At 40.1% G+C, this 14,055-nt stretch overlaps 1 pseudogene; it reads right to left on the bottom strand.

Moving 5' to 3' along the window:
• Positions 1 to 12,644: 12,644 nt before the first annotated feature.
• On the bottom strand, positions 12,645 to 13,793 carry LOC121041035 (eukaryotic initiation factor 4A-I-like; annotated as a pseudogene).
• Positions 13,794 to 14,055: the final 262 nt, after the last annotated feature.

A 14,055-nucleotide genomic window follows, 5' to 3' on the forward strand; every position in this document is an offset into this window, starting at 1 on the left:
TTGTAACAATAATTTGGAAATAAAGACGTTCAGGGGCGCCTGGGTGGCTCAGTCCGTTAAGCATCAGACTTTGACTCAGGTGTGATCTCACTGCTTGTGAGTTCGAGCCCAGCGTCGGGCTCTGTGCTGGCAGCTCAGAGCCTGGAGCTTGCTTTGAATTCTGTGTCTCCCTTTCTCTGTCTCTTCCCCAGCTCACACTCTGTCTGTCTCTCTCTCTCTCTCAACAATAAATAAACATTAAAAAAATTAAAAAAAAAAAAAAGAAACAGAAGACATTCATATTTAGCCAAGATAGAGTAGAAGATGCACTGGCAGAATTTAGTCTCCCTCCTAGAAATGATGTTGTTAACCAGAAAAGCCGTTTTGTAAAATATGACAATAAATGTAAAACATATTTTTTTCACCTTTAATAGCTCTAAAAGATCATTGTTTAGATTTTTTAAAAATATTATAGGGTTTATAACAAATGTAGAATTAAAATACATATGACAAGAATGGCACAGAAAGTGGAGGTAGTAAATCTGTTGTAAGGATCTTATATTTCAGGGGCACCTGGCTGGCTCAGTCGGTAGAACACGTGACTCTTGATCGTGGAGTCATGAGTTCAAGAGCCACCTTGGAGGTAGAGTTTACTTACAAAAATAATAATAATGATGAGTAAATAAATAGTAAACATTAAAATTAAGGATCTTATACTTTATGTGAAGTACTTTAATAGGATTTAAAGATTGATAGTGATAAGTTAAAGATTTATATTGTAAAGACTAGAGCAACTCCTAAAAAAAGTGAAAAGTAGAATAGCTAATCAGCCAATAGTGGAGATAAAAACTGAGCTGTAAGATATAATCAATTAGTCCAAAACAAAAAAACAAAAAAACCAAACAGGATAAAAGAAAAGAGGAGCAAAGAACAGATGAGACAAATAGAAAACCAATGAGAAGATGATAAACGTAAGTTATACCCATTTCAGTAATTAGATTAGATGTAAATTAGTCTAAGATTTAAAAGGCAAACATTGTTGGACTGGATTAAACAAGACCCTACTGCATGCTGTCAGCAAGAAATTCCCTTTAACTAAAGACACATAGGTTAAAGGTCAAGTGATGGAAAAGATAAACCATGCAAATATGAAACAAAAATCAAGTCAGAGTAGCCACATTACTATCAGACAAAGTGGATTTCAAAACAAAGTGCTGTAGACTGAATGTTTGTGTCCTCCCCAAATCTTAAGTTGAAGCCCTAACCCCCCAGTGTAGCTATATTTGGAAATGGGGACTGTGAGGAAGTAATCATGATTAGATGAGGTTGTAAGTGTGGGGCCCTGATCCAATAGGATTAGTGTCCTTATAAAAAACACCAGAGTACTACTCTTTCTCTCTCCACATGTACACACACATTGTGAACGCATGGTAAGAAGGCAGCTTTATGCAACCCAAGGGAAGAGCTCTCATCAGCTACCAACCCTGGTAGAACCTTGATCTTGGATTTTCCGGCCTTCAGAACTGTGAGAAAAGTAATTTCTCTTGTTTAATTGTGGCATTTTGTCATAGCAACCTGAGCAGACTAATGCGCGAAGGATAAAGAGGGACATTTCATAATGATGAGAGGATAAATTCATCATGATTCACAATAATTGTGAATGCATCTTATAACCGAGCTTTGAAGTATAAGAAGGAAAATCTAATAGAACTAAAAGGAGAAATAGACAATCTTATTATTATTGTTGGAGATTTTGACCTTCCTCTCTCAATAGTTGGTAGAATAAAGTATACACAAAACCAGTAAGTATAAAGAAGTCTTGAGCAAAACTATCATCCAGCTTAACCTAACTGACTTGCAGAACACGGGACCTTGCAACAGCAGAATACACATTGTTTCAATGGCAACAGAATAATCAATAAGATTGATCATATGCAAGACCATAAAACAAGTCACAAAACATTTAAAAGATTGAAGTCATACAGGGGTGCCTGGGTGGCTCAGTCAGTTAAGCATCCTAATTCGGCCCAGGTCATGACCTCCCAGTTCATGGGTTCAAGCCCTACGTCAGGCTCTGTGCTGACAGCTGGGAGCCTGGAGCCTGCTTCAGATTCTGTATCTCCTTCTCTCTCTGCCACTCCCCTGCCATGCTCTGTCTCTCTGTCTTACAAAAAAATAAATAAAATGTTTTAAAAAATTAAAAAAATAAAGATTGAAATCATACAAAGTTTGTTCTCTGATGTCAACAAAACTAAAAATCTTATCTTGATTATCAAAAGCAAACTAGAGGGGCGCCTGGGTGGCGCAGTCGGTTAAGCGTCCGACTTCAGCCAGGTCACGATCTCGCGGTCCGTGAGTTCGAGCCCCTCGTCGGGCTCTGGGCTGATGGCTCAGACCCTGGAGCCTGTTTCCGATTCTGTGTCTCCCTCTCTCTCTGCTCCTCCCCCGTTCATGCTCTGTCTCTCTCTGTCCCAAAAATAAATAAAAAACGTCGGGGAAAAAAAATTAAAAAAAAAAAAAAAAAAAAAAAGCAAACTAGATCACAATAACAAAAACCTATCTGGAAAATCTCCAAATATTTGCAAATTAAACAATTCAGTTTTAAATAACCCATGAGTCAAATAAAAAACAGAAAAGAAATTATAAAATATTTTGAGCTGAATTAAAATAAACACAGAAAATATCAAAATGTATGCAGTGTAGGGACACCTGAGTGGCTCAGTCAGTTAAGCATCCAACTTCAGCTCAGGTCATGATCTCCATCCAGTTCATGAGTTCCAGCCCGCGTCCTGGCGCCTGCTCCAGATTCTGTGTCTCCCTCTTTCTCTGCCCTCCCCACTCATGCTCAGTCTCTCTCTCTCTCAAAAATAAATAAACATTCAAAAAAATGTATGCAGTGTAGCTGGACCAGTACAAGGGGGGAAATTTATAGCATTAAGTGCTGATACTTGAAAAGATATAAAGTCTCATTTATCTAAGCTTCCACATTAACTAGAAAAAAAAGGAACAAATTAAACCCAAAGCAAGCAGAATAAAGAAAATTATAAAGTGTGGAAATCAATAAAATAAAAAAATAAACACAATATAAAAAATCAATAAAACCAAAAGCTGATTATTTACAAAAGTCAATAAAGTTAATAACCCTCTATCCAAGCTAATCAGAAAATAAATGGAGAAGACAAGTAATATTAATATCAGAAATGAAAAAGGAGTATTACCACAGATTCTACAGACATCAAATGGATAAAGGAAACATCCTAAACAATTATGCCAATAAATTTTCTAATTTAGATGAAATGGACAGATTCCATGAAAAACACCAACTATCACAATACTGGTTCTTGTTTTTGACAAATGTACCATGGTATGTACAATAATAACAAAAGATGGAAACTCGGTAATAGACATATGAAAACTCTCTGTGCTATCTTCCAGAATTTTCCATAAAATTAAAATTATTGCGAAATAAAGAATTTACTTTCAAAGTAATTCAAGAAAATTGTCCTAAAATGTGTAGAAATTTGAGTATACGTATCAAAGGACCGTATCATTTTTCCAGAAAAATCAGCCCAGAATGGTCCCTACCAAAACATACTCTGGTAAAACTCTTGGACTTTAAATATAAGAAAAACACTGTCAGAGTATTTTGGCAAAAAGACCCAGTAAGTCATGAGGAAAGAAAATAAGACTGGCACTGGATATTTTGACAGAAAGATTTTTGCCAGAATGCAATTGAATACTTATTTAAGATACTCAAAGAAGGAAAATTTAAGCTAAGGATGTAGTTTAACTGCCTTTCACGTATAAAAGTTTTAAAGACACAGACACTTATGAACATGATAAGAACAGGAAATATTGCTCCCAGAGCCTTCTTGAGGAATCTCCTAGAGAATAAGCTTCAGAAAATGATAGGAGAAATTCAGCCTCAGTTTTGGTGGTGAGCATTTTACAGTAGAATTGGGGATAATCCGAGTTCAACCGGTGATAATAAGGTTAAAAGAATATTATGTATTTTTATCGGCTTCATAATATGGATATAAAACAAATATCAAAAAGGGGAGAACGCAGAGATAATAAATGAAGAGAAAAGCTTGTTTTTTACAAACTGGGAATGAAAAGGTAATACTTGGGGTGCCTGGGTGGCGCAGTCGGTTAAGCGTCCGACTTCAGCCAGGTCACGATCTCGCGGTCCGTGAGTTCGAGCCCCGCGTCAGGCTCTGGGCTGATGGCTCGGAGCCTGGAGCCTGTTTCCGATTCTGTGTCTCCCTCTCTCTCTGCCCCTCCCCCATTCATGCTCTGTCTCTCTCTGTCCCAAAATAAATAAAAAACGTTGAAAAAAAATTTAATAAAAAGAAAAGGTAATACTTTAGGGGTGCGTGCCTGGATGGTTCAGTCGGTAAAATGTCCAACTTTTGATTTTGGCTCAGGTCATGATCTCACTGTGGGATCGAGGCCCATGTTGGGCTCTGTGCTGACAGCATGGAGCCTTTTTGGGATTCCCTCTCTCCCTCTCTCTGCCCCTCCTCAACTTGTATGCATGCACACGTGCACACGTGCTCTGTCTCTCTCAAAATAAATAAATAAACTTAAAAAAAAGATAATACTTTAGACTGATATTTGGGATAAAGGAGGAAAGAGAAAGAGGAGATGACTAGCTAATTACAATATTGTTCATAGTAGAAAGCAATATCAAAATAAGAGGGGACCAAATCCTCCTAACACTCAACCTTTTTCTAAGCCACATGGAAGTTTCACAACATTGACATATCATAGTCTGCAAAGAAACTTTCAAGCATTCCCAATATATAAATGATATAGATGGCCTTCTGTGATCATACACAATTTATGGTTTTGACTTCGGAATCATGTAAATACCTTGCTTACTTAAAAATAAAAATAAATACAAAAGGAAAGAGAATCCCCCTCCCAACCGAAAACAAACTGAAATAACTGAATTTAACTATATGTCAAATTTCTGGCATAACAATACAGAAAGAAACTATTTTAGGAGACTTTAAAACACAGTGTTGGGACAGTGTATCATTAGTAAGATACAGCTTAAGGGCAGTGACAATACACACCCACATAGAAATTTTAAAATGTATCCAATCATCTTAATTTCTAGTAGCACTATTAGTATGGTTATTATGAAACTGCTCTAGGAATATTCTTGGATAAAGCAAATAAGTAATTATATTAATATCATTTGCAGCTCAGACTTTTTGTTCAAGAGAAAAGAAATAAAAGTAAAATCCTCCATAGGTGACTGGGTGGCACAGTTGGTTAAGCGTCTGACTCTTGGTTTCAGCTCAAGTCATGGTCTCACAACTCATGGGTTGGAGCCCCACTTCAGGCTCTGCGTTGGCAGCCCAGAGCATGCTTGGGATTCTCTGTCTCCCTTTCTCTCAGCCTCTCTCTCGCTTGTGCTCTCTCTCTGTCCCTCTCTCTCTCAAAAACAAAAAACCTTGAAAAAAAAACTTTAAAAAAATCCTCCCATAATTTCAAATTTGAACTGGTAATATCTGTACAAATTCATGATTTCTTTCACTCTTTCTGAAAAACCACTCATTCCTGAGCTTGGTTCCCTGGAAAGTCTGGACACAAGGACAAGACACCATAGCAAGCAACCCCGAGAGTGTGCCTGCTAAAATCCTTTCCTCACTGAAAGGAAAAGAGCTTCTTGTACAAACGATGTCAAGTCTGGGTCAGGGAGTATAAACCTGGGACATCAGTGGTGCCAGAAAGCAAGGAAGCTTTCAAAGACCACTGGGACCATATCGAAAGGAATCTGGAACTAACTCTGAGATGCCCACTAGGTAAAGCTGACAAAACATGGCTCTACCAGTCACCCTGACATCTCTAAAAGCACGGCCAACTGGATTTTGTGCTCCTTTGATTCAATGCATTAGAAAGTGCACAGTGCCACCTAATAAGTTTTCTTGCAAACAAAACAAGGCCACCTAATAAGTTTTCTTGCAAACAAAACAAAGGAAGAAAAAAAGAGAAAAGAAAAAGAAACAAACCTTTTCCTGTATCAAGCCCCAGGTTCTAACTATCTCTTTCCAGGAAATACAGGAAATAGAAGGTAAGTGAAACAACTCAAGGAAGCAATCAGCCGAATCTAGAATGTGGGAAATCTTACAGCATAAATATCTGTTTTATTCAACAGGAAAATGTTATGAAAAGAAGGTGAACTGTTTTATTTATTTATTTATTTATTTAATTTTAATTTTTTAATTTTTTTTTTAATCTATCTATCTATCTATCTATCTAGAGAGAAAAAGAGACAGAATGAGCATGAGCAGGGGAGGGACTCAGAGAGAGGGAGAGAGAGAATCCCAAGCAGGCTCTGCGCTGTCAGCACAGAGCCCAACGTGGGACGCAATCCACCAATTGTGAGATCACGGCCTGAGCCGAAATCAAGAGTCAGACACTCAACCAACTGAGCCACTCAGGCACCCCAAACTGTTCTAAATTTTAAGATACTCAGAAGGCATATAAATATACGAAACTGTGGTTGACCTCCATATATGTTGCAGTTGTTATACTGAGCAAGCTCTAATGATGACAGATTCCAAGGAGCGCCATATTGCTGATTGGGTGTTACCATGTAACTTTCCCGAGAAATTTGGAAATAAGATTGTCATCCAAAAGTTAAAGTGTAAATAAAACTAACCAACTTGGGTCGTGGGCCCACTTTCGGACTGGCTGAAACAAGGGGAATGGGACTATCCTGACTGGCTTAGGCCAAGCAGGGCCACTCCTCTAGCTGGGGTGGGTGTATGAATATCATCCAGATGGCAGAGGTTCTGTGGTAGGGAAAGGAGGCCCAGGAAATTAGGGGTTCACCCACAATGTCTACTGCAGTCAATAATAGTTGGGGTATGTTATCTTGAGGTTTTTCTTTTTCTTTTTTAAATGTTTATTTATTTATTTTGAGAGAGGGAGAGAGAGAGAGAGAGCAGGGAAGGGACCAGAGAGAGGGGGAGACAGAGAATTCTAAGTAGGCTCTATGCTCTCAGTACCAGAGCCCGACTTGGGGCTCGAACTCATGAACTGTGAGATCATGACCTGAGCAGAAATCGAAAGTTGGAAGCTCAACCGACCGAGCCACCCAGGCGCCCCTTGAGGTTTTTCTAAAAGGTAAGTTTTATCCTTTCAGGCTTACATTTTATCTTTAGCAGACTAATCAAACTGATCATTTATTCTGGTAAATTTTCAAAGTGCTATTACCTGGCTCCCAGGCCCTTCAGAACAATTATCTGGTTAACTTAATTACCCAATTTGGTGAATCAAAACTATTTTATTTCTAGAGACATAAACACTTAATGCTGAAAATTATGGTGTAATTATACTGCACATAATTTATTTCGGTTAGCCTCTTAATCTATTTTAATCCTATGGATACAATTAAATGTGTAAAAGAAATGCTTTATTTTCTAGCAGGGTAAATTTTTTCCTTGGGGGTTGGGGGTAAGAGGGGAGCAGAAATTTATTTCTAGTAGACTAGTATTCTGAAGAGTGGCCACCTTAAACTGGAGTTAACTTGATTCTCTGCCTCATCTGCTAAAAATTTTATTTTTATTTTTATTTTATTTTAGAGAGAGAGAGTATGCAAGTGGGAAAGAGGGGCAGCGGGAGAGAAAATCTTAAGCAGGTTCCACTCTTGACACGGAGCTCGAGGCAGGGCTCTATCCCAGGACCCTGGGTTCATGACCTGAGCCAAAATCAAGAGTTGGATGCTCAACCAACTGAGCCACCCCTGGAATTTTTAAATTATTTTTTTAAGGGTTGAAGTTTTGTATATAGTGCAAGGCATCGTTTGTCCTTCAAAGCTCCATCCACAGCATGGCATAAATAAGACCTGTGCTAAATTCTGCTAAATATCAACGAATCAGAAGTAATATCATATTATTTTAATAAAGGGTGAAAATGTGCATACAGGTGGAGCAGGGAGCCATTTAACCTTATAGAGTTCATTGGTTTTTGATGAAAGGTATTTTTTCATTTTAGTCCATTTTAATTATTCCCATAACTCAATGCTTTTAAGTCTTTGATTCTCGGGGCGCCTGGGTGGCGCAGTCGGTTAAGCGTCCGACTTCAGCCAGGTCACGATCTCGCGGTCCCTGAGTTCGAGCCCCGCGTCGGGCTCTGGGCTGATGGCTCGGAGCCTGGAGCCTGTTTCCGATTCTGTGTCTCCCTGTCTCTCTGCCCCTCCCCCGTTCATGCTCTGTCTCTCTCTGTCCCAAAAATAAATAAACGTTGAAAAAAAAATTAAAAAAAAAAAAAAAAGTCTTTGATTCTCTTAATTCTTCTCCTGGGTCATGTTTCTAGGATCCTGGAAACATGGATCTCGTTCTAAGAAGAGCTGGATCTTGCTACAGCAAAACAGAGCGTCTAGGACTAGGTTGCTCAAAAGTACTTAAGGGGCGCCTGGGTGGCTCCGTCAGTTAAGCATCCGACTTCGGCTCAGGTCATGATTTCATGGTTCATGGGTTCGAGCTTCCTGTCGGGCTCTCTGCTGTCAGTGCGGAGCCTGCTTCGGATCCTCTGTCTCCCTCCCTCCCTCTCTCTCTCTCTCTCTCTCTCTCCCTCCCCAGCTTTCACTCTCTCAAAAATTAAGAAACATTTAAAAAAAGCATTGAAAAGATCTATACATAATGAGGTCAATAATGAAGCATTCTAATAATACTATTTCACACAACGATAGGCATGCAACCTGATAGATAGAATCAGAAGAGGGAACACATACAAACAAGAGTGAAATCATGGGAAAGGACTTGAAGGAAAACCTTTTGTTTTTACATGGGCAACACGGGCAAATTGTGCATAGTTTGTGCTGTTCCCCTTTTCTCATCCTACACTACCCCTTTTACCTATATCATGTTAAGAACATTTTGCACATTTACACAATCTGATTACAAACTGTTACAGGGCCCCACACTGCTATTCAGAACAGAGAAGTCTCTATTATTTTTAAATGAATGCTTTCAAGTTCATAATACTCTGAAGCTGCCAAATGGACCACCTACACACTGGCTATAAGTTCCTGATTTATTTAGCAGGGAATACAGAAGGGATCGGAAGAGAGGTGGCTACAGAGAAGTGAAGCAGAACCAGCATATTTTTGTATGGCTTTTCCCTCTGCACGGGCGGGATGCTGCTAAAGCAGCTTCCTATGTCCCTACTCGCCCAGCTCCATTTTTTGGTCACTATTTATTTATTAAAAATTTTGTTTAATGTTTATTTTTGAGAGAGAGAGAGAGAGAGAGAGAGAGAGAGAGAGAGAGCAGGGGAGGGGCAGAGAGAGAGGGAGACACAACTCACCCCAGGATTTCTGGGACTTTTCAGGTGTCAGTACTGCAAGTCCCATGCCTCACAAAACCCCTCAATCCCTGGTAATCAGTGATAGTTGGTCACCTAAGTGGGTACTTCACACCCACTTAATGGCTTTAATTTGCATTTCCCTAATGACTAATAATGCTGAATGGGTATTCTTTTTTTTTTTTTTTTAATGTTTATTTATTTTTGAGAGAGAGAGAGAGAGAGTGTGAGCAGAGGAGAAGGGCAGAGAGAAAGGGATACACAGAATCCGAAGCAGGCTCCGAACTGTCAACACAGAGCCCAACACAGGGCTCAAATCAACGAGCCTCGAGATCGTGACCTAAGCTGCAGTGGGACACTTAACCAACCAAGCCACCCAGGCGCCCCTGTCACTTTTTTAAAAAACAATTTTATTTTTAGGAAATCTCTACACCCAACGTGTGGCTCGAACTCACAACCCCAAGATCAAGAGTCGCATGCTCTACTGACTGAGCCAGCCAGGCTCCCCTGTCACTTTTTCTTTTGATTTTTGATTTCTTTTGATTTCTTTTTCTTTTGGATTTATGGACAAATTGCATCAGTAGGATAACCCAGATTCAAAAATGGATACATTTTGCTCCATTTGTATTTTGCTTCATTGTATTTTTTTTCCTCTCTCCCCACACCACATACCCACACAATCTTTTTCTAAATAATCCGAAAGAAAGCAAACTGTAGACTTTGTCTGTTTATCCCTACATACTTCAGTGTATGAATCCTAAGTACAACAATATTTTTTTTAAGGAACCAGAGTGTAATGAACAAAGTCAGAAAATTTGACATGAATATAGGACTATTATGTAATCCACTGTTTGTATTCAAATTTTAATCGTCTCCATAATGTCCTTTACAATTTTTCCTTCCAGCCCAGGACCTAACACAGGATCATGTACTGTATTCAGTCTTCTCAACCCAATCTGCGACAGTACCTTCTGTTTCCTCATGATTACATTCAGATCGTATGTTTTTTGCAAATACACCACAGAAGTGATATTAGTTCTTTTCTCAGTGAATCATATCTGGAGGCACATAATTGTAGATTTGTCTTATTACTGGTAATGTTAACTTTGATCTGGTAATGTTAACTGGTAATGTTACTGGTAATGTTAACTTTATAAAATTATTAGTTATGTCTTTTCAGTTAACTAGTATTTGTGGGGAGATATGAAAACATAATTGTCTCATTAAACTTTCACTCCTTAATTTTTACATCTATTGATGATTTTCTAGTTCTTTCATTCACATCCTTTTTTTTATTTAAAAATTTTTAATGTTTATTTATTTTTGAGAGGGAGAGACAGAGCATGAGCGGGGGAGAGGCAGAGAGAGGGAGACACAGAATGTGAAGCAGCCTCCAGGCTTGGAGCTCTGAGCTGTCAGCACAGAGCCCGACGCTAGGCTCAAACTCATGAACCATGAGATCATGATCTGAGCCGAAGTCGGACGCTTAACCGACTGAGCCACTCAGGCGCCCCTCTTTCATTCATATTCTATGTCTTAGTTGGTATTGTACTGTGAGAAAGAGCTTTCTCTTCTCCTATTCATTTATTTATTTATGTCAGTTTTGACTCATGGATTTTTATTCTGTTTAATGGGTTTTTAATTCACTACTTTATAATTTATTTTGATATTAAAATTGTCCCAGAGGGAGCCCTTTCAATCTGCAAACCTCTCCTTTTTATACGTTGCCATCATTCTTTGAGCACTTCCTTAATTTCTGGTACAGCTATTTCGGGCTCATTTTGTATTTTTCCTGGCCCAGCCCTGGTATTAGCCTTTTCTCCAAGGAACATTATGTTGAGAATGGTATCTATTTACTTATTCATTTATTTATGTTGTTGTTGTTGTTGGGAGTGGTATTTAGAGAGCGAGATCTGGATGGCAGGTGTACTCATTGTTAGTGATGTGCCCTAACCTTTAGGCTCTCTCATTGCAGAGGGCAAGGAAACACACACATACACATTCATATCCTCATATATTAATGTTTGTTTCCTTATCTGTCTGTATTTAAAACTTCAAGAATGAGAAACTTGGGGTGCCTGGGTGCCTCAGTCAGTTAAGCATCCAATTCTTGAATTCAGCTCAGGTCATGATCTCACAGTTCCTAAGATGGAGCTGAGTCCGGCTCTGCACTGACAGCGGGGAGCTCACTTGAGATGCTCTCTCTTCCTCTCTCTCTCTCTCAAAAATAAATAAACTTTTTTTAAAAAGTAAGAATAAGAAACTTGCAGCACTGTGCTGGAACCAGCTTGAACCGGCTTACTAAATAATTGGAATTATGTGAGCTGGTTGTAGGTTGAAAGCAGCCATCCGAGCATTTATAATATAACAATTGGCAAATGCTACAGATCAAGTGTTTACCCCGCCTCACCCCAAGTCAGTTTCGCATGAGCCACTGGAAATCTGACTTCCGTTACCCTCAATATACCCAGTTATTCAGAACACTTAGGTTACATGGCAAAAGGGAATTCAGGTTACTAATCTACTGACTTTAAAATAGGGAGATTATCCTGGATCATCTGAGTGGGCACAAGGTGCTCACAAGAGTCCTTAAAAGTAGAAGAGGGAGGCAGAGAAGAGAGTCAAAGAGCTATGAGGATGGAAGGGGGGTCAAAGATGCTATTTTGCTGTCTTTGGAGACAGAGGAAGGGGACCACAAGCCAAGGAATGTGGTTGGCTTCTAGAAGCTCAAAAAGCATTCTCCTCTAGGGCCCCCAGAAGGAATGTTGACACCTTAAGCTTAGTTCGACGCGTATCGGACTTCTAACCTACAGAACCGTAAGATAACAAATGTTTTGTTTAACCACTAAGTTGATGGTAATTTGCTATAAAAGCAATGGAGAATGAATAGGCACAGTGTGTTTCTCCTGTCAGGGCATTTTCTCTCAGTCAGTGAGATTCATCCCTTTTGTTGAGTCCATGATTTGTTTCTTTTTATTGCACAGTAGTATTCTATTATACGAAACACCAAAGTTAGTTTTGCCATTCTCATAGTGATGAACTTTTGATTATTTCCAGTTATTAGACTACTATGATAAAGCTACTATGAACAGGTTTCTTTTGGGGGGGGGGGCTCAAAATGTGACATTCATTCGAAGGAAAAGAAAAGAAAAGACCAGATATCCATCCCTTAGCTCCCTCCCCTCCCCCATCCTGTTTCTCTTTAGTCCCCCAAGGACTGGACCCCGGCTAGGGGGATGTAGCAGGACAACCCCTCTCAGATGAGGTCAGCAACACCGAGGGGGCATCTCCTCAATGGAGGTGCTGTAGAAGGTCTCGATGTCTCAGAGAGTCCTCTCGTTTTCTTCTGTCACCATGTTAAAAGCCACATCCTTATGGTCAAATCATCTACCAGGGATGATTCTGCAGATATAGTTTTCCCTGTTGGTGGGAAAGTCATAGTTGATGACTAAGGAGACCTGCTGCACATCAGTGCCTCTGGCCAGCAGGTCAGTGGTAATCAATACTCTGCTACAGCCAGAGCGGACCCCCGTCATGATCACATCTCACTCCCTTTGGTCCACATCTCCATGCGTGGCAGACTCCACGACATGTCGGGCATGCATCTTCTCAGCGGGCCAACCAACCTTCCGGTGTTGATTATGACTGCCTGTGTGACGGTCAGGGTCTCATACAAAGTCACACAGAATGTCTAGCATCCACGCTTCTCATTCCACATTGATGTAGAACTGGTGGATACCCTCCGGGGTCAACTTTTCCTTTTTGACCAGAATCTGAATGGGGTCCCTGATGAATTTCTTGGTCACCTCAAGCACATCGGAAGGCACTGAAGCTGACAGCAAACCCCTCTGGGTGTTGTTGTCGAGCTTTTGAAATATGTCATAGATCTGGCGCTTGAATCCACAGCTTAACATTTCATCAGCTTTGTCTAGTACACATATCTTGATGTATTTGGGGGACGGGATCTCTAGTTAAGCATATCAAACACATGACTAGGGGTACCCACAATGATATGGGGAGCTTCCATCTGTAGCTTTTGTACCTCAGCATGCACATGGGTCACATGGGTCCCACCAGTGCAAGTGTGGCAGGAGGTACCCACATAATCTCCAAATGCCATGACTACCTTCCGTATCTGCTGAGTCAATTCTCTAGTGGGTGTCAGGACCAAGTCCTTTGGAGCCTTTAGATGCAATTCAATCTGTTGCAGAATCCACATGGCAAAAGCGACTGTTTTCCCAGTCCCAGATTGGGCTGGAGCGATCACGTAATAACCCTTGATACAAGGAAGAATGTCTTGCTGCTGGATGGCCAAAGCCCCCTCAAAACCAGAGGTGTAGATGTCACAGAGAAGGGACTCAGAGAGGTTCGTGTCATCAAAGCTGCCAACAATTTCATTCTAGTTACTCTTGAAGATGGCTTGGGCTCTGTCCCATCACAGTCATTGTCTCTGGATTGGGATTCCTGACTCACAGACATGATCCTTAGAAACTAGGCTATGAATAGTTTTCTATGCTCTTTCTTTGGATATACGAGCATCCATTCAAGAGAATTGTTACACATTTTGGCTTTTGCCTGGTTCTTGAGCCAGACATTATCAGCAAGCCACATCATCATCCCCAGAAGAGTAGTCAATGAGCAGATGCCCCTGAAAAATAGCTCAGCCATCAGCATCCCAGTGTTGCACAAAGCCTGTCTGCCAGCAAAAATCCAACAAAGTCAGCTTAAAGACGCTAGAACAATGCAGTCTAT

Source organism: Herpailurus yagouaroundi, unplaced genomic scaffold (genome assembly GCF_014898765.1).
Source record: "Herpailurus yagouaroundi ecotype Mexico unplaced genomic scaffold, PumYag 182, whole genome shotgun sequence".
In the NCBI taxonomy this organism is placed as follows: domain Eukaryota; kingdom Metazoa; phylum Chordata; class Mammalia; order Carnivora; family Felidae; genus Herpailurus; species Herpailurus yagouaroundi.